Source organism: Leopardus geoffroyi, chromosome A1 (genome assembly GCF_018350155.1).
Source record: "Leopardus geoffroyi isolate Oge1 chromosome A1, O.geoffroyi_Oge1_pat1.0, whole genome shotgun sequence".
Taxonomy (NCBI): Eukaryota; Metazoa; Chordata; class Mammalia; order Carnivora; family Felidae; genus Leopardus; species Leopardus geoffroyi.
Genome location: NC_059326.1, coordinates 127,102,474 through 127,123,141, shown reverse-complemented (window position 1 = coordinate 127,123,141; position 20,668 = coordinate 127,102,474). Strand labels below are relative to the sequence as shown.

At 39.9% G+C, this 20,668-nt stretch overlaps 1 protein-coding gene and 1 non-coding gene across 13 annotated transcripts in view; both read left to right on the top strand.

Annotated features, from left to right (window-relative positions):
* Positions 1–20,668, top strand: part of PDE4D (phosphodiesterase 4D) — a 1,416,267-nt gene that overhangs the window by 1,237,785 nt on the left and 157,814 nt on the right. The gene's annotated exons all lie outside the window — the stretch shown is intronic.
* On the top strand, positions 7,580–7,688 carry LOC123581887. The gene has a single exon (XR_006704071.1). It is a non-coding gene; the product is annotated as a U6 spliceosomal RNA (small nuclear RNA).

Below are 20,668 nucleotides of genomic sequence, written 5' to 3'. Positions count from 1 at the left end.
CTGGGTGGCGCAGTCGGTTAAGCGTCCGACTTCAGCCAGGTCACGATCTCGCGGTCTGTGAGTTCGAGCCCCGCGTCGGGCTCTGGGCTGATGGCTCAGAGCCTGGAGCCTGTTTCCGATTCTGTGTCTCCCTCTCTCTCTGCCCCTCCCCCGTTCATGCTCTGTCTCTCTCTGTCCCAAAAATAAATAAACATTGAAAAAAAAAATTTAAAAAAAAAATACATTTTAATTACGTGTAATGGATTAAATGTAAGACATTCTTAGCTGTTGACTAGTAAGTAGCAAAGGCTGATAGCTTAATCATTTTATATAGACTCTAGTGACAAACATGTATTTTTTGGGTCTCAACTGTTTGCCTCTTCTCACTTGGAAAAGGTACTAATGAGATGCTGCCTAATGATATCTCAGTATTGGGGAGCCACAGTGAAGAATTAACTATATTTTCAAATAATATATCCCTCAGATAGGACAGTACTCTATCTGTTGATTATTGAGCCTATGACGCCTATGGCTTGACTATTGTATTATCCTTCTAGTGTTGAACAAAGCTACCACGGAAAGAGAGGATCTGAATGTTCACCCAAGTCCACTGCAGCCAATATCCCTTCCTACTGCCCTGAGTTTGAAAAGGGCAGTATTTCCCAAACCTGCCTGACCAAAAGAGATCACCAGGGGATGCTTGAAAACAAAAATAAGAGGATAGATTCCCAGACAGTCCAGAACAGAATCTTTGGGACAAGACTCACAGTCTTTATGAGTGCTCCCAGATGATCCACTTGGGCAGCCAAATTTGGGAGAATCATGGAATACTGAATGATGTGGGTGAGAGTGCCAGTGCACAGTGGGGTCATTGAGTTGCTCCTAATTTGCTGGAAAATCACTGTCTTTCTGGAAAGTGTATTAGTGACATCCACACCCCCATGTAACAAACAATGCAGTCTAAGATAAACAAGATACTATGTGTGAAGTGCTGTGTGATTAGGAAGGAAAGACAAGGTGATACTATTATCAGTGTAAAGCACGTCATCATGGTCGTCATTACTGGGCTGCCATTGCTGTTATCTCTCAAAATGTATACAAGATTTTAATTAGACAAGCTTGCTCTTCTCCTAGAAGAGAAGTATCATGTCCATGTTTGCGTGTGAGGGTGGGAGCGGGCTTGGGAAATGTTATGTTTAGTAACTGTATTGTTTTTGTGTTCTTAGACACAGTACCAAGTTTCCTTAAAGAAAGAAAGAAAGAAAGAAAGAAAGAAAGAAAGAAAGAAAGAAAGAAAGAAAGAAAGAAAGAAAGAAAACAAAAGCTGCATTCTTAAATTGCTCCCTTTACCCACAAAGGGCTTCCCACCCATGTATTCTGTAGAAAATATTCTAGGCATACTCAGAAATACATTACTGTGGTGGGGCAAAGCAGTGAAAATTCCTTTTGGTCTAATTTCCCAAATTTTACTGGTTAAATGTGACACTGAATTGTTCGACTCCATGAATCAACAGAGAGTTCACTTCGAGCAGCCTTCTTTCACCATCTCAGAAAATACTTTTAGAAAATCAGTTGGAGATGGTATGGATACTGACATTAATAAAAGGTAACATTTTCTGACATTTAATACTTACTGAAGACTCTACAGGCATAATTTCCTTTAAACCGTATGAGGATCCGATATACAGCCACAAATGACAAAGTGTAGATTACAGCTGACTCAAAGGACAGGTTTCCCTTCTTAAGATCTATTGACATGTGCACAAAAACAAACAAACAAACATACAATCTGTCGTCATCTGCCTCTTCCCTAGGACAGTGACTCCCTAGGAATTTTTCTTGTTCTTTTGTTCTTCTTTTTTTTTTTTTAAGGAGGACAGAAAATAAATTTATATGGTCCTGTTATGAATGTATATGAATGGATAGTAGGATAAGATAATGGATAAGGTCTGGGGTTCCTGGGTGGATCAGTTGCTTAAGAATCTGACTCTTGGTTTTGACTCAGGTCATGATCTCACAGTTCATGAGTTCGAGCCCCACATCAGGCTTCGTGATGACAGTGTGGAGCCTACTTGGGATTTTCTCTCTCCCTCTCTCTGCCCCTTCCTGGCACACACACTCTCTCTCTCTCTCTCTCAAAATAAATAAACTTAGACATTTTTAAAAAAGAGAATGGATAAAGTCTATGGATACAGAGAAACCTTTGGGAAACCCTAAGAACTCAGTTACATAAGCTAAGGAAAGGATTCCTGCCTAGGATGTAGAATTCTTGAAGCATTCTTTAATTCCTACCATCCTCTTCCTGACTCTCCTGAAGTACCTCCTGAGAGTACCCTGGCAGGAACTTCCACAGGGAGAGGCGGTGTGGTCTGTGTGAGAAGTGCCTCACATAGAGTATGTCAGAAGTTTAGGGGCAAAAAGCAGTGCTTGAGGCTCCCACTCACCTTGCTTCTAGGACCACTTTTAACTCCTGAAATAGCACTTTCTACAAGTGATAAGATTCATCATGTCTTTGTTTTAGACTCTTGATAAGCCCATCACACCTGTTATATTTTCTTGGGTACGATTTCTAGCCATGAAGTTCCTTAGCTCTCTATCCCCCAGAAGCACTTCCTCTAGATATTTCTGATGTCTAAATATCCAGTGCTTTTTAGTGTGCTATCCTCTCTCTTTCTCTGTGGTTCCTTTCTGGCACTGTGGGCAGTCTGGAAGTATTTCTGCTTCACTGTATTCTACATGGGTGCTTATGACTTTTTCTTTCTGGTATGTTTTTGATATTTGCCTATTGCACACTGAATTGTCTATGTGGAGAATCTCTTTTCTGTGTGCCCTCCTGGGTTTGCCCTTTCTCTCTCTGTTTCTAGGTTGTGAAAGACTGTGTTTAGGCTCTGGGACACAGTGAGGCATAAAATACCTCCCCTGAGCTTTAGAACCATCATGCTAGAAGTTTTCTGAATTGAAAAAGATCAAATGTGTTTTGTTGATTGACAAAGAGCATTAAGTAAAAAAGAAAGCAGAGGGTTCACAAATGCTTGGATAGACAAATAGCTAAAATCAGGAAAGGCAGGAGGAAGGGAGTGAGGAAGAAATGAGTCAGGATGAGAGGTCTTTTTTCCTACAGAACCAGGAAGCTGTCTGCACTGGGATTTTAGCTCAGACACTGCAAAGAGTCCTGGGGACCCAGTTCAGGAACTTAGGGAAAACTTAACAGCATGAGAAAGTAGAAGACAGACTTGTAAAAGAGTAAATGTCTTCCAAATAACTAGAGAGGGTGACAGAAAAGGACTGTCAGTCCTGGAACTGAGAGATTGAAGTTGAGGAACAGGCAAGGGCTTCTGAGACACTTCAAGTCTCTGACTGTGTGACTGTGCTGTTTAACAAGAATTGTTTACATACAAATAGACCTAGGTTTTCTTTTCCTGCAGGTTTTTATTTTGAAAAAAAAAAATTACACACTGTTGTAAGTTTTATTTGTGAATTTTATGTACAAGTGGGAACCTAGAGAAGAAGAGGGTTCAGAAGTCAGGAGATCGGGGTTTCACGAAAGCCGTGCTCTCCTGCTCACCTGCTTTGTGACCTTCGACAACTTACTCTATGCCCTGACTCTTTTCTGTTAAAATGTGGTGGATACTCATAATAATATCCTCCTAATTTTGAGGATTACACAAGAAAATGCATGTAGAAAATTTGTCATAGTGTCTGGTAATAATAAATGGCAGCTCTTACTAAAAGGTGAAAAGCGCCTTATATATCGATGAGCATTACAAAACTATCAGTAGACGCTATTGTGCCATTCATGTTGATCCTCAAAGTAGTTACCTTTGTAAAATGTACCTGTTTTTAGTCCAGATGCCACTGCTGAGAGTATTTTGGAAATAGTTTTGGGAATAGTTTATAGGCCAGAGAGGAAAGAGTCACCTCATTGGTTTACTGTCATGCTTCACTTTTGACAAGAAATACTATTTCCAATATGATTACCAATGCTAGTCAGCAAACAGGATGTCAGAATAGCCTGGATCAGGCTAATTCTAGAAATGAATCCACTCCAAGGGATAAGACAATTTTGAGGCATTTGGAAGAAGTATAACAGATGTGGCAAGGAAATCCCAAGACAATGTCCTAGGATTGTAGAGTGATGGCAACATATAGAATAAGCAAGCATATAGGTAGGTGTTCACAGGGGACACTTGGAAAGAGTCAGCTTCATCTGAAATCCTGTCAGTTTCTGAGAGGAATGCAACGGTCTCTCGGAGTCTTTTTGCCTCTTCAACACACCTTGTACAGTCTGCATTTCTAAAGATCTTCCCAGCACAGTTCTCTTCACTGGAAACTGCTGAAGGTCCTGGAGATAAAGGAGAAGGCCAGTGTGTCCCAGCCCTACTGGCTGAGAGAGGGGCCCAAGCCCTCATCATTTCAACAGAAAGGGAAGCAGAGGAAATCAACCTGGCATTATACTACAAGGTTATTTCTCACGGTGTCTATCACATTATCACTGAGCACTTACAGTCCTTCAGCATCCTATTCTTTGAGGATTCTCACCCAGCTCTCTTCTAGGCTGGCTTATACCCTTCCCTTAGATGATGGTACATCAGCAATGATCCTCCAGTGCAAGGTAAAACCCAACTCTGCTAACTTAAGTAAAATAGAATCTAGTAAAATGGAATCTACTTTACTTCAGTAAAATAGAATATTGGAAATAATTTCCAATTCCCTGAGAATTAGTCAGGAGGCTGAAGGATCAGGGTTGAAGGACTCCATTCATCTTCAGAGTTCTAGAAAGGCACAAACGAAGGGAAATTCTCATGGCAGGAGCAATCTAGAGAGCCTCCTATAACTGTTTTGAGTTTCTTTGTTAATATGTCTAAGAGTTAAATTCCAATGAAGGGGTCTAACTGGTCTAGTTTGGGTCTTGGGTCTTGGCTAAAGGAGAACAGGACATGTGGCTGTTCTCCCACACTATGTAACATAAGGTAGTACCAAGAGCCTAAGTTATAAGGCCAGATTATGTGGGTTCATATCCCAGCTCTGCCACTTACAGATGCTTTTCTTCAAACACTTCATTTAACCTTCCATATACTCAAGTCCCTGGTTTTTGAGGTAGGCATAATAGTAGTAATTTTCTCAGAAGGAGTTCAAGAAAATTGAGATGATAGTTATGGAAAACTAAGCACTGTGCATGGCACATAGGAAGCACTTGATCACTTTGGACTATGCTATTATTAAAATTATCCAATGGAAACACCAGATAATTTCCTGAAACAAATTAGGGTACTGGTAGAAAAGAGAAATACATGTTAGTGGACGCCAAATTATTACTGATTATAGTGAGATAAGAAGACTGGCCACAACACACTTTATTTTGCTAATATATCTCTCAGCTTGCTGCTCTTTATAATATTAAGGTTCTGAGGAATGTGGATGACATTTGTTCATTAATGTATCCCTGGGAATCCAGTTCCTCTGAAGGTACAAAAGTGACTTGATTGCCTGACCATTTAAAACACACACGTTTATGCTTAGTTCTATACAGAGTTTCATGATCTGTGGCTCCCGGTTTGCTTATAAGGAATCAAAGTGAGGAATAATTTACATTTCTATGATCTTGGCTTAATAGTAATTTAAATGAACTGTGGTCTGGGTTTACTTTAAGGAATACAGAATAATAGAGACAGATTGTTTTTAAGCGTTTCAACTTTCTGAGAAAAAAACATGTAAGTAGACCCCAGTATATGAATGAGTTGGGGTTCTACGTTTATTTGAAGGTTCATTGTTTGATCTTTAGTTTTGGATATCCACATAGTGACCCTCATCAAAGTCCTTAGAAACAGCCTGTACCCCCATTCCAGGAAGGTGAAGATTTCCTAAGGAGAAAGAATCTGAAGGACGACTTGAGGTCCCATGGAAAAGACACTTTGGTCCATTAGAGGCATGACATGGACTTAGATTTCTGAAGACAAACGGACGCTCATGATAGAACACTGTATTATGCATTTGGAACATCCGGGTCATCATAAGGAGGAGGGCCCAAACCCTAGCTGTGGGGAGCTAGACTGAGTACCACGTACTGTGGCAGAACCCTCAGGTGGAACCTCACTGCCCCCACAGTTGCTGCCTAAAAAGCCACTGAAGCACTGAATCTCTTGACTAGATCCTTCCATCTGACCACTGCCCTCCCAACCCAACACCCTGACAGAGCTTCTGAGGCCACCCAGCTCTGGCCTCTGTGTCTAAATCTACCATCTTTGTCCCAACCCCTGCTCCCAGACCTGACCAACTTTGGCCCGTCCACCCAGCCATACCACGCCATGTCACCCAACACAAGGAAAGCATTTTGACGCAAAACTGAAAGCACAGGCACCCTTAGTGTTACTTTTTTTGAAAGGTGTGTGTTTTTCCAGGGGAACAGCTAGGCACTGTAAGAAGCTAGGCTTTGGTTTCATTCGATAAATACAGAGAACCCTGGATATATCACTTGATAGCCATTTCACTTTGAAGCAACTTATTCTCTGAGCCTCAATTTGTCATCTGTAGAATGTAATTTAATAATTAACCTACCTCAGAAAGTTATTTTAAGGATTAAATGAGATGAATAAGCACCAAGCCTAGTATCTGGCACATAGTAGGGACTGAGAAAGAAATTCTAATTCTTAAATAAACCTCTTTTTTTTTTTTTTTTTTTTTTTTTTTTAGTGTACATTGAGTTTCAGAGGTAAATGAATCATCTTTACAATTGGAAGCTTGACATAAGGAATGATGAAGTAAACAACTAAATTTCTTTTAAAATTATTTTCCTTTACTAACTTGTCTTCTATTGTCTGTGTTCATACAAACTAGCTATGCCTGCTAAAATGTTTCCACGGCCAGCTCTTTTCTACATGTTTAAATTCCTAATTGTGCACACAATCTTAGTCACTATATTTTCATATGCAAGCAATTAAGACTCATTTAACAGTCCTCCCTCTGGAAGGTTTTGTTCTCCATCTGCCATAAATCAGATTCCTTAGGAACATGTTTGATTTTGAAACAATGTGAAAGTACTGTTCATTTTGTTCAAATTTCATTTATGTACCATTTTTTAAAGTGATGTAAATGGACAGCCACAAAAAGCTCAGCAGCTGGTCAAAACAAGACATCAAAGAAACCATTGAAATGGGGCAAAAAATTAAAAAAAAAAACTAATATGCTAGGACAAAGCCAAATAAAAACCATAGTCTGATAAACATTTCAGACACATATTGCTCATATTTGCTTTACAACAGATTTAAAATCTGGGAAAATAGGAATGCACCCCTGTTCCCAGTTGAGGGCAATGTATGTGAGGAAAAAGAGTGAAGGAAGCCAGAAGGAGAAAAACAGAAAAAGATTAGATTTGCATTTTTGGAGAAATATGCTACACAGCTACACATTTAAATAATAATAACCAGAAGACTCAAACAGATTTGTAGGACACTTTTTTGTTCATTTAAAACCCACTGGTAAGTATGGTTCTCCTTCACCACAGGTGAAGTCCATTTTAGTGTGTTCTATGAGCTTTTCTCTGGATCACCAAAAAGAAGCTATGCTTGGCCAAATTAAGAGGGAAAAATAATTATTAGGTTCTATGCTCATTTCAGCAGCACATATACTAAAATTGGAACAATAGAGAAAAGAATAGCACGGCGCTTGCCCAAGGATGACAAGCAAGTCCATGTGAACTGGTAACTAAAATTCAGCAAAAAAATTGAAAAGAAAATGATTGTTTTTTTCTTAATTTTTCAAGATTAAATATCACAATTTGGAGATGTAGCCCGCAGAAAATAGTATCCTTTGCCTAAACATACCATTGTCTGGGAACTTGAAACAAATCACTAACATAGCTAATGCAGTAAATCCCCAGTTATATATCAATAGGATATCTTGTCCACCAGCTTCCTAAGGCTTTATAAGCTGAGTTGTTTTGATATCATTTGATGAAAGGTTCTGTAAAAGTTCAAAGTATTGTTGTTAATTTGGGCAGTCACACCTGCAAATTTAAAATGCCTTTGTGCACAGTGTAGCACAATCTGCTTTCAAATAAGACCTTCAAAGAGGTTAGATTCATAAGTGTGACAGATCTCCTTAGGTGTCTCCCTACAAAGAAAAAGTAAAACTAGGAGAGCCACTCCCACACCACCATCTCTGTCTCTTTGAGCCCAAGCATCAAATGGCACCTCTAAAAAGAAAGGCAGAGAAAATGTTAGTACTTCTCTGCTGGAGATCTAAAGCAAGATATGGAAGGTGTTCTGGAAGAAGTAGCACTTAAGAATTATCAATTTGTTTTCTGTATTTATAGACCTGATTCCACTTTTTAACAAGTAAGTCTTTAAATGCATTTATTGACTGTTCTGGGGTTCTTTACACCTATTTCCTGGTATTGAATAGTATACGTTCCTGGACCATTTCTGGATAAATAGATTGTTACTAAACTACTAGAGCTAATAAAATTAATGGTGACTTATCATCAACCAGTGAACAAAAACATGTTTAATTCTGTACTCTGGGTTTCAGGGAAATGGAAATGAATGTGACCTAATCCTACCTACAAGGACTTAGCAGGATATAATTGTACATATGAAAAACGTATCAAGAATCTTAGATACTCCCAGGATTGTGTCACAGAGAGTAAGTGTCTTAAGAATTCAGAGGAAGCAAAGATCAAATTCAGATGAGCAATGATGGACCTTGAATGCTTTTCAGATAGTTTAGAATAGTTATGTGTCCCTCCTGGATGATCACTACATAGCTGCAGACATTTAGGACTGCTTCCAGCTACTCAGGAAAGTAGCCCTTTTCATCCAGGACCATTTGCTATTACAAAAGAGGTGATTACTTATGATTTACTAACATTCCTTCATTCTGCATGTGGCGCTGGACTTGTGAAACTTGTAGAAAGAGCAGTAACCCCAGTGTTTAGGGACCAAAGCTATAAATCCAGCTGTCACTAACTCCCTGTTTAACCTTGGGTCCGTAATTTAAGCTGGTTTCTCATCTATAAAACGAGGATATCAGATTACTAAAAATATCTAAAAATCCAACCAGCTCTTTTGTGCATTTTTTAAATTTTTTAAAAATGCATGCTTCTGATTGCCTTTATTTTCTATCATTATACTTCCTTAAGTAGTGGTGAAAAGATACACTAAACCAATATATGAATTCCACTTTTCCCAATATAGATCCTTTAGAGAATGTCTTTGATACCCACCGTTTGCTATTTTGAATTTTCAACAAAGAGTTAAAAGAAAATTCTGGTTCCCCTGGCTCGTCATCCTCTCCAGTTGGCAGAAGTCTTCGTGTGGACTTGATGGTTGCCTAGAGCAACAAAATATTAGGGACAGAAACATGTTCAGGGACTTGATTGTCTAAGTGACTCAGAGCTGAGAGACCTTTTCCAGCTTGACTGGAGCCCATACTTAGCTAGAGTGAGTATTTGTCTATGCCTGTCTGCGCCACTCTGCTGACTTAGAGGTGCCTGCTATTTTGCTTATAGAATACAGAAGCCAACCTTGAAGCATGCAGAGAGGGGTTAACTGGTCAGAAGGCAGTCTTCATTCAACATGTCTCACACATGAGAGATCCTTAGGACTAGTAAATATCAACAAGATGAGGAGGCCGATTGTGGGCTTTGAAGAGCACATACCAAGAACATTATGAGAACTGAATAAAAATTCAATCTAAGAGCTACTCTTCAAAGCCAATTATCCATTTTGAGATAGGGCAACCCACTGGAGGAGCTGTTTGCAAAAATCAGTAGCTTTTTCCTTCTCTCTGTTGAAGCCAGACATCTCTAACTATGCTCTGAGTTAAAATGTGAATTTAAAAAACATGTTTTTCTGTTCCTAAACTCCTTAAATCCTGAGGTCATCCCCTCCCTGTGCCATCAGTCTGGCTCCATAATACCAATTACTCCAGCTTGTTAAGGAAGTTATTAGCATCCAAGAGTCACGTCTTTAGCTTCTAGTCAATGTTGCCTGCAGCGTGAATTGGAGGGAGAAGTATTAGCCAAGTCTTGTTACTTGAAGTCCTCCATCCTTAGCTATTTAACTAGGTTCCATCTTAATTATGTGTTTGGTTGGTGTTGTTTTTATACCCAGTACACATTCTTCCCACTTGCACAGGAAAAAGGTCACTATGATTATAATAGCAATCATATACTACTGTTACTTTGTGTCCTAATCGAATATTTACTATGTGTCTTCATGATCACAAACTGGCCCTCTCAGCGTGGACATCATGAATTGCAATGAATATTCTTTTTGAGTGATTGGAAACAGAGTCCTCAACACAGTTTACGTAGTAATTCTTATCCACATAACCATAGCAGCTGTTTGGAAACATGTCCTCAGATCACTTGTTTGCAAGTGTCTTTTTCCATACAATCCTGCATGGAGTGGAACCCATATACGTTTCTTGACATGTGAAACACGTGTGACCCTGGCAGATGATTCAGCTGACCTTGAAAACTACAGCTGTTTGGTCACTTTAAAAACAACGCAATACCAGTGATTTACTAGGCTTGGGCTTAGACCACTCATTTTATGCCGCCTGATGGGAATTCTGACCCTTCAGGGAAGGAAAAAAAAAATGTAAGACCGTGGAAATGTGTCATGCTGGGTGTTAATATTGTCCTTACTTTTAATACATTTCTTTGCAAAAAGTACAGAGACGACTGCTTGCCATCACAGGAAAAAAGCAATAACATCCATGTGGCTTTTTTTTTTTTTTTAATTTAATGAAGAAATGCAAGTGTCAGCTTTTGTTTCCTCTCCATTCAAATCAAGAGCAGCCTGTAATCTCCTAAAAAGACCAAAGCTTCTTTGCTTACTGTAAAATGTGCTCCTTACGTGGCATTACACAGTGGAGGGTTAACATTCTCTTCCAAGGCAGCCTTCTAAGTGTTTCAGGCACTATATATGCACACTATTTTGGTTCATCTGGAATGAAAGAGACCTGAAAAATTATGCTTTAATCAAGATGAAAGTTTATTTCTCTTTCCTATAAAAGAGAGCCAGAGTGGGTGGCCCAGGGCTGTTGTGACCGCTCTAGCATTGTGAGGGATCTAGGATTCTTTTGGATAATTCCGCCACCATCCCTGAAGTATGGGCTTTGCCTCCATGGTCCAGGATGGCATGTAGAGAGCCATCACATCTAAATTGCCAGTAGTAAGACAGGGGAGGAGAGGAAGAATAGCACATCCCCTCTCTTTGGAAGAGAACTCCCAGAAACCCTACAGCATGCTTCTATTTATATCTCCTTTGGCTCATTCAGTCATATGCCACGTGTAGCTGCAAGGGAGACTGGGAAATAGAGTATTTTGTCCGGCAATCCCCTCATTTGGGAATTTCCATCTCCTTTCCTCTCCTTCTTGCCTTCCCAGGCTCTATTTCAAATTCTTTGCCATCCTGTTCTCCTTACACCTCTCAGGAAAAAACCCAACACTGTCAGTTTCTTATCTGCCTGCTCCACATCCTTATCTGAACTCCGGTGGGAAAAATCCCACATCACTCCAAGATGGATTCAAATAAAGTCAAGGCATTCACCTCAACGGGACCCTCAGTGCCACTTGACACTTCATCCTTGCTCTGTGCCCTCTCACTTCTCTTGGTGCTTGTTCCAAACTTCCTCCCCTTGTGAAGCCTCCTGGCGCCACAGCTGCTCATCACCTTTCAGCAAATGCCTTCACTTGCAGCCTAATCAAGAAACTCATTGTGAAGACATGAACCTCCCCAGTTTCTGTATCCTCTCATTGACATCCATACCCATCCTGTTCTCCCTTCCAGTCCCAGCAGGTAATGCAACCCATCCCTTTCCTGCTCGAAGTCAACCCATGCATCTGTGCCCTCAGACCTCTCCTCGCAGTATCTCCAGGACCTTTCTCCTTCTATATTCCTTTCTTTTTCTCGCTTCTTCAATCTCTCCTGTTCTCCTGCCTCTTTCCCTATTCATGTCTGTCTCAATCATAAAAACAATACAGAACAAAACAATAGTGAAGCCTGGTAACAGAACCCTTGCTGATCCCTTGGCTTGCTTCTTTGCCCTTTCCTTCTCGGTCAAGCCACTCCACCTCCTCACCTCCCAGGCACTCCTCACATCAGTGTAGGAGGACGTCCTCATGCACACCTCCTCCCACCACCCTCACTACGGTGTCCAGGGAGCTCTTTTTTGCCTTCTCTGCCCTGATCTTAGAGATCTTCGTCAGAAACCCTCTCCTCATTGATTTATCCTGTAAGTATTTATTCAACATGTATTTATTAGGAACCATTCTCTCCCAAACGATTCTACTTTCTTTTTGCTGCTCTGACTACTCTTCTTCTTATGTCTACCTCCCCCGTTCCCCTCCTTAAACATTCTGTTTCTGGCTCATTGCTTTTCTCATTTTGTGCACTCTCTAGATGCCTACATATACTTAAGTAGTTTTACCTTCAAACTTGGTATTCCCCAAACTGCCTGTCCTCAGAACTCCTCCTTGATTTCAGACTCTTACAAAAGCACAGTGCCTGATGATACTCCACCATTTAAATACAACATGTTCAAGGGGCGCCTGGGTGGCTCAGTCCGTTAAGCGTTCGGTTTTGGCTCAGGTCATGACTCGAGCCCCACGTTGGGCTCTGTGCTGACAGCTCTGAGCTTGGAGGCTGCTTCAGATTCTGTGCCTCTGTCCCTATTTGACCCCCCCCCCCCACTCTATTTCTCTCTCTCTCTCTTTCTCTCAAAAATAAGTAAACATTTTTAAAACATTAAATACAACATGTTCAAAACTGGATTTCTGTTTCTTTGCAGATCTGTTCTTCCTGTCAATTAAGCAGCACTTTTATCCTAGACTGAAACTTGGAAATCATACACTCCTCCATCAAATAAATAACTATATTTTTAGTTTACTTCATAAATATTTGTCAAACCTGTTCTCTCTTCTCCATGCCACTGATATTTCTCCAGATCAGGTACTCATCAGCTCACCCCAGAATACAGAAGTAGTATTTTGAAACTGTCAGTTGCATTTAGCATTTTGTAAAATATATATATATATATATATATATATATATATATATATATATGATGGAATTGAATAGAAAGTAATACAATGTAAAGTCACATCTATAATATCAAGGATAAGTGTTGTTTTCTGAAATTGTTGACATACACACAAACACTCATGGCCTTTTTCCATGAAAATGTATTTCTTACTATATATCAAAACATTTGAGAACCACTTTCTTAAATAGTCTGTCTTTTGTGTATTCCCCTTAACTTTGCTGTCTGCTCTGCAGTGCAACCAAATTGATATAGTTGAAAAATTAGTCTCAGAATATCTCTTCCCTGCTTAAAACCCTTCTGTGATAAGCCTGAAGATAAAATCTGATCTCCTTGGCAGTGGTACACAGGACCCACCTGCCTCTTCCAGTAGCCAACTTCTTCCGTCCATGTGTGCCATGTTTCATAGCTATCTGCATTTGCTTCTCTCTTCTTGCCATCTAGAACTCACTTTGCTCTCTTTTTAATTTTTATTTATTTTGAGAGGGAGAGAGACAGAGAGAGAGGGAGAGACAGAGGAGAGAGGGTGGGGGAGGAAGGGAGAGAGAGAGAGAATGTGAGCTTGCATGCATGCAGAGGGGTAGAAAGAGAGTGAGAGAGAGAATCCCAAGCAGGCTCTGTGCTGAGGATTCAGGGCTCGAATTTATGAACCATGATGCTTAACTGACTGAGCCACCCAGGTACCTCTCACTTTCTTCTCTTAATTTCTTGGCTCAGTTCACCTAATTGTTTGGGTACGATGACACCTGAATCCAAGACCTGCCCTGTTCCCCAAGTTGGGCCAGGCCCTTCTTCTCCCATAGCCCCCATAGCTACCTCTGGCATAACTCTAATGAAATTGTTCTAAAAATTGTAGTTTTTGCCTTTCTATTCCTGTTGCCTCCCCAATAAGATGTTAATTATTTTGTTGTGTCTTCACTGTGCAGTATATGGTGCTAGAACACCATCGTGATCAACTTCTGTGTCCAAAAGACCTGGAGTCAAGAGGTCCTTACACAGATCTCTCAGAACATGTTAAAATTGCTGTTAAATAGAATGTAGAAGCAAAACATAAGGCAGTAGAAGGCAACACTGAAAACTTTGTTTCTCCTGCACAGGAAAGAATATAAAATAAAACTGTGCTTCTTAACCCCTTTGACAGAAGGGAATAACATGAAAGAAGGGACCAGTGGGAGACCTCTCTATTGTCTTACCTCTGAATGAGAAAAATGTGAGAAGCAGTGTCATAACTGGTCTAGGTTCATTGGCCACTATTTTAAATAACTCACATGGTCCTATGGAAGGGCATGTGTATGTGAAAAAGATAAAACTCCTTTCGGTTTATTCTGAATGGCGTTTAAGAGTAGCCTAACTCATGGTCATTGAAGGTTGGCCTATCACCTCACTGCAAGTCTGTGAGCACACTATTTCTCCAGCTTTGTGGAAATTCTAAGGAGGTATGTCTGTGATGTGACAAGTGCACAGCTCCATGCCAAGGGCACTTTGGAGCGTTTATGCAAGGAGTATGAAGCATTTTCTCCTTCTGATTTGGGCTGTGGCTTCCTATCTCCTCCCTAATATAAGAATAGATCTCTTTGGGGTGCCTGGGTGGCTCAGTCAGTTAAGCGTCTAACTCCTGATTTTGACGCAGGTTATGATATCATGGTCCGTGAGTTGGAGCCCTACGTTGGCAGCGTGGAGCTTGACAGTGCAGAGCTTACTTACTTGGGAGTCTCTCTCTCTCTGTGCTCCCCCCACTCATGTTTGTGTGTGTGCGCTCTCAAAATAAATAAATGAACCTAAAAAAATAATTTGTTGGAAGAAAAAGAATAGATCTCTTTAATATCTTTTTCATACTTTACCTACCGTTCCACTGTTCTTTTTTTCTTGAGAGGGTAAGGGCAACTAACTCCATAGTTCCTTCCTTTTATACTTGGTCCAATTCCATTACATTGTTTTATGGTCTTGGGCTTAGGGATGCCTCAGTAACCAACACTAGCCCTGGATTGTGAGACTAATGAGAAAAGCAAAATGACCTCAAGTAAAAGGAAGTGGTTAGTGTTGGGGAGAGAAACTTGGAAAGGTACATCACCAAGAACACTAGGTGCTCTATTCTTCCTATAGGCTATAGCTGGGTTAACACATTTCAGAATAACCAGTCAATTCATTTAGTTCCATCAAATGGCCAGTCAATTCAGTAAGGAGGAAGGGAAAATAAATGGGTTTTTTGGATGACTGGTTTAGCATCATGTAGCCTTGATCTTACTCATTTCCAGGGAATAATTTCAACTCTTAAAGAAATACAACCTACTGTAGGTTAGTTCAATATAAAAATACATTTTAAAAAGGATATTCAATATGTACTTGTTTTTTCCCAATTGTCATTAAAACATGTAGAAGTAATATAGTGGGCATAGAAACTTGAATTATAATATGGGTAAAGAAAGGTTAAAATCATTAGGAGAAATTAACTTCTTTCTTTCTCATTCTTCTACTATCTAAATATCTCTCCTTCCTACTTCCTCCATCTTGTTCTTCCTTCGTTATCCTGTTCCCCTCTCTTCTAACCTCACTAACAGTAACACCAACTCTGTGCCACACTCTGTGCTAAGATGACACACATGATCACACAATTCTCACAACTTCGTTAGGTAGGATTATTACAGCATTTTGCAGAAGAAGAAACTGAAGCTGATAGTCATTATTTCCCATAATCATTATTCTGAAAAGTTGACAGCTGGGATTCAAACCCTGGTAGTTATATTTCAGATTCTCTACCCAGAAAACAACCCTCTATTGCTTACCTTTCATTTCACTGTCATTCACTTTTGTTTCTTCCATAGCTCCTCTTTTCTCATATTCTCCACTGCATTTTCTCCCATTTTTCCTTTCATTTTATCCTGTCTCCTTTTTTCCTACTCTCTGCTCTGCCTCCTTCGCTTTTTTCTCTATGATCTCCCATATCTTATCTAATGTCCCTTTCCTTACCCTATTTACCATGTTAATTCCAAGCTTCCAGAATACACCCCCTTCTTCCCTCATGATACCTCCTCATTCCTCACCGCAGTGTCTCCCAGGCCGCTGAGACCCTGCCCCTCTGTCATTCTTTACAGTTGTTTTCCCAACATCTGTGCATGAGTTAGGAGGGGGGTGTGGTTTTAAGCACAAGTATAGATTCAAGAAAAGCCTGTGCCACTCTGCTCCTATACAGAAGGCGTGCTGTTCATGATTATAAAGCAGTTATAAACGGGAATTTCATTGCTGCCAGATATCTTGCAAGTTAGGTTTTTGTTGAACCGCAGATGGTCTCCAGTGAGTTGAAAAAGATGATGCATCTTGCTAAGATCACTACCAGGAAGTGAGCTCCAGGCAGCAAACAGAAACCAACTCTAGGACTGTGAGATTCAAGACAAGTCAAATTCCTATGTATAACTGCAGTAAATGTTGAGGGGTATACCATGATGTAGTACTTGGAAGAAATTCTATTTCACTCAAGTGACCATATTTTCAAACAGCCAGTACAAAACAGAAGAGTTTCATTTCCTTGAATTAAGGTTATTGGGTGACTTTTCCTGGAACCACTCTTGAGAGTTCCAAGAAAGCACTCCAGGTTCCAGGCTACTGGCAACAAGCAGGCATCACACAGTAATTCACAAAGGTCCCGCATCAGCATATGGGAGCATTTCCATCAGATTGGCTCAGTTATCAGAAATAACTAGATCAAAATGCACATCATTCTTACAAGGATTAGGGCATGAAAGTTTGGAGGACTCATCACAGTTCTAGAGAACTGCAAGTTAATCTTCTGAGGTAGGACATAGAGTATCTTTCTTGAGACTCTCCTGTTTGTTTGCATGTCTGGTGTTTTCTTTTTCTTAACCTACTTCTTCAGTGTCCCAGCTTTGCTAGAGCTTTTCTAGTTCTGACTTTACTTCAGACCATCTATACATGTGTTTGTTTTGTTTTGTTTATTTCTCCTGCCACAAGTTACCTTGTTTGTAGTTTCTCATTGACAATTTCAGTTAAATAGAACCTGCATATTTATAACTAGAAGTAGACAATTTTTTTATTCTAGGCACATTTATTAGAGGCCATTGTTACTTGTGCGCCCATGAATTGCTTGCCTTTGGGTTAGATCTCCAGACCTGGTCTATTTCACATTTTAGATAATATTCTTTTAACAAGTAATTTTGTGATGGTCTCCATGTGCCAGACCTAAGCAGGGCTCTTAGGATACAATGATGACCAAAAGAAGCATTATCCCTGTCCTGAGTCCCTATACCCTGGGAGCCAGGAGAAGGGAGGTATCTATTAATAAAATATTCACAGGGCAGAATGTAAAATTCCAAACAAATATGTGATACAGAGGAAAAACTCCACGAGAGTGGCAGACCAGAAGAAGCCCAGCTTTCCTGTGCTCCTGGAATCTCCTGCTAAAATAAATAATCATGTCTCGCAGACTGGATCTTCTAAGAAGAATCCAGAAGCATGTAAGCCAGTCAAGAAGAATGAACAAATTTATGCCAAACCCCTTTTCTTCTGTTGTTACGCTCAGTTTGCAATGATTCTGTTTAAGAACTTGAAAGCATGAGCTGCTCTGCTGTTCTCCCCCCCCCCCCCCCCCCGAAAAGGTGTCTTTTTTTGAAAGGCCGCACTGGCTCCTCTTCCTTCTTTTGCTCTTTCTACTTCCGACTCTTCCTTTACCAACACAACTGTAACATCTTCTTCCCAGATCTAAGGCCCTGAATTTGGACCTCCCAAGTGGCAGGACTCTAGACTAATCCATTAAGTCTGCTAGATTTCCAAAACACTCATTCACATTTGGATGCCTGGGGCCTCTCATGTAGCCCTGGCTGTGCTAATTTCTGCGTTTGCATTTTAAACCCTTAGAGTCAGGATTTCACCAGAAGACTTCCAATTAATTGCTTAGATGGCACAATAAAGATATCCAGGTTCAAAGAGAAAATATGCACTAATGAGTCTGCTGTTCTTTGCAAGGCCCAGTAACAGGGAGCCTCCTTTTGGACAACTTTGCCAAGCCTTTGTGAGTTGTAGTTACACTGGGTCACGAATCTATTGACAAGACAAATTCAAGGGAGGCAAGGAGAGACGAAGTTTATCCTGACTTTTAACAAACCTGCACAACCTCACAGAACCAGCCCTGGGAACCCGACATAAGAATCTTAAGGACTGTTGTTTCAGACTCTGAAATTCTGCTAAATCTCCATCCCAGTATCACTCAAGGTCTCTACAGCCTCTCTTTGTCCCTCTGCTGTACTTGTGCCTGGAATTCCTACTCCAAGGTTCCCCTGTGGTATTTTTAATAGTGTTGTTTGAAGCTGCAGCCAGTTTCCCCGTGGTTTGGGAGTTAAATGGATACAGTGATGTGGTGTGCTGTAATCGTTTTTGGAGGAATGTTAGGACAAATTAAAACCCAAATAAGGTAGCACCTGAAAGAACCTGGTACCTTAGTGAAAGAACTTAACACTATGGAAAGGTGTTGACCCCTAATTCTTGTTGTTTCTATTGACACCTCAGTGATTAAGAGGAAATATGTACTATTGACCAAACTGACTTTGGCATTAGTTTTGGAATCAAATGGGGAATATGCACTCAGATTCATTGTTGTTTGCCCATCAACTTCTTCCATGTTTGGTTTTCTGTCTAGTTAAGCCTGAGGATGTATGTTAGTTTAAGAGAAAATGGTAGTCTTTAAGTAAGGAGAACTCTTGAAGAAAGGGAGGAGAGAAATAATTAACACCTTTGCTCAAAGCACCAAATTCTGTGAGCTAATGATTGCCAGGTTTAGGCAATGATGAGTACCATTACTACCAAAATAGGTCTAGCATCTCTTTCTTACACATAATCCATATGCCCAGGCTCACATTAAGCAAAAGCATTACAGGATTCCACAGCCTAATATTAGTTAGCTTTTCCTTGGAACAATAAACATCATTGGTGTATTTGAATCACATGTACCTGAAAATAATGAAAATATTTTTTCATTATTTAGAACAAAACCTATTTAGAACAAAACCAATTCTTAAAAAATTATATATAGGGGCCCCTGGGTGGCTCAGTCAGTTAAGCAGCCAACTTCGGCTCAGGTCATGATCTTGTGGTCCGTGAGTTCGAGCCCCACGTCGGGCTCTGTGCTGACAGCTCAGAGCCTGGAGCCTGTTTCAGATTCTGTGTCTCCCTCTCTCTGACCCTCCCCTGTTCGTGCGCTGTCTCTCTCTGTCTCAAAAATAAATAAACATTACAAAAAAATTATATATAGATTTTATACCATATGTGTATCATATATATGTCACACACACACACACGCATATATATGATATATATAATCTGTATTTGGTTTTAGTAAGTGTTTTTTTAAGTTTATGTATTTATTCATTTTGAGAGAGACAGAGATAGCATGGAGCCCGAATGGGGGCTCGAAACCACAAAGCCATGAGATCATGACCTGAGCCGAAACCAAGAGTTGGACCAACTGAGTTACCCAACTGAGCTACACAGGCACCCTTTAGTAAATAGTTTTATTTCCAGTGAATCCTTATTTATAGGTACAACGAATAACAATATCATCCATGGAGTTCCTTCTAAAGAGTCTTCATTGGTGATGGATGTATTCCAGGGAGAATAGGTTGTATGTAAAATACAATTAATACCCAATCAAAGTAATAACACATAACTTACCCTGAGTGCTTATTATGCCATGTGCTGGGCTAAGCTTCCTACTTGCATTATTATTTCCCCCTCCCCATACTATGTGAGGTGCAGGTCTGTCATTGTCATCTGAGAACACAGAAACTTAGAGAAGAGGAATTACGTGAGGGTTTAGACAATATTTGAAGAGTTACAATAAGAAGAAAAAAGAAAAGCCTTCTTCAGTTCAACTGAAAGGTCTTACTGTTTCTTTCCCACTTTTAAAATATAATATCCCTCCTCTACTCTCAACTGAAATAAGGTCACATAGCCTATACATTATAGAGACAGGAATCTAAAATCACCACCACCAAAATCCCAACCAAGTCAGTCAGCAATTTAGGAAAATGAGTTTTTGTTTTTGTTTTTGTTTTTCTAATTGAGGATACTTCCAATAATGACATGACTAACTTACAAAGTAAAGATCACTGGCTTCAGTAGCAAGTCATACCTGAACTAAGAAAAACAGGAAATAACTCAGATATAAATGATGACAGTGGCTGTTGAGTTAGGAAGACATTTGAAAATCCCCTCATACCAATAAATCATACACTGGGACTAATACAATTTAGTATGGGTGATATTGTAACAGTTCTCCTACTGAAAGATTGTGGAGACAATAGAAGGAGAAGGTGAAGAAAACACTATTCAAATGATAGAATTTTATGGGGGGAAGTAATTACCGTATCTCACTTGATGGACACCATTGGAGAGAAACAGAAATTTTGGCAAGAGAATCTATATGATGACATATAGCTCCTAAATTAAAACTCTTTTGAGTTACTGTAGAAAGATTTTAAAATCCCATTTAGGATTTTGGAGACAAAAACAAGACCTTACAAAGTTCTAAATGCCATTTATTTAGAGAAGTGTTAAAGGAGTAGAGATTTAAAGAGTTTCACAACTTTTGGTTTCCAGGGGTTGAATTCAAGATGACTGTAGATGACTCACACTG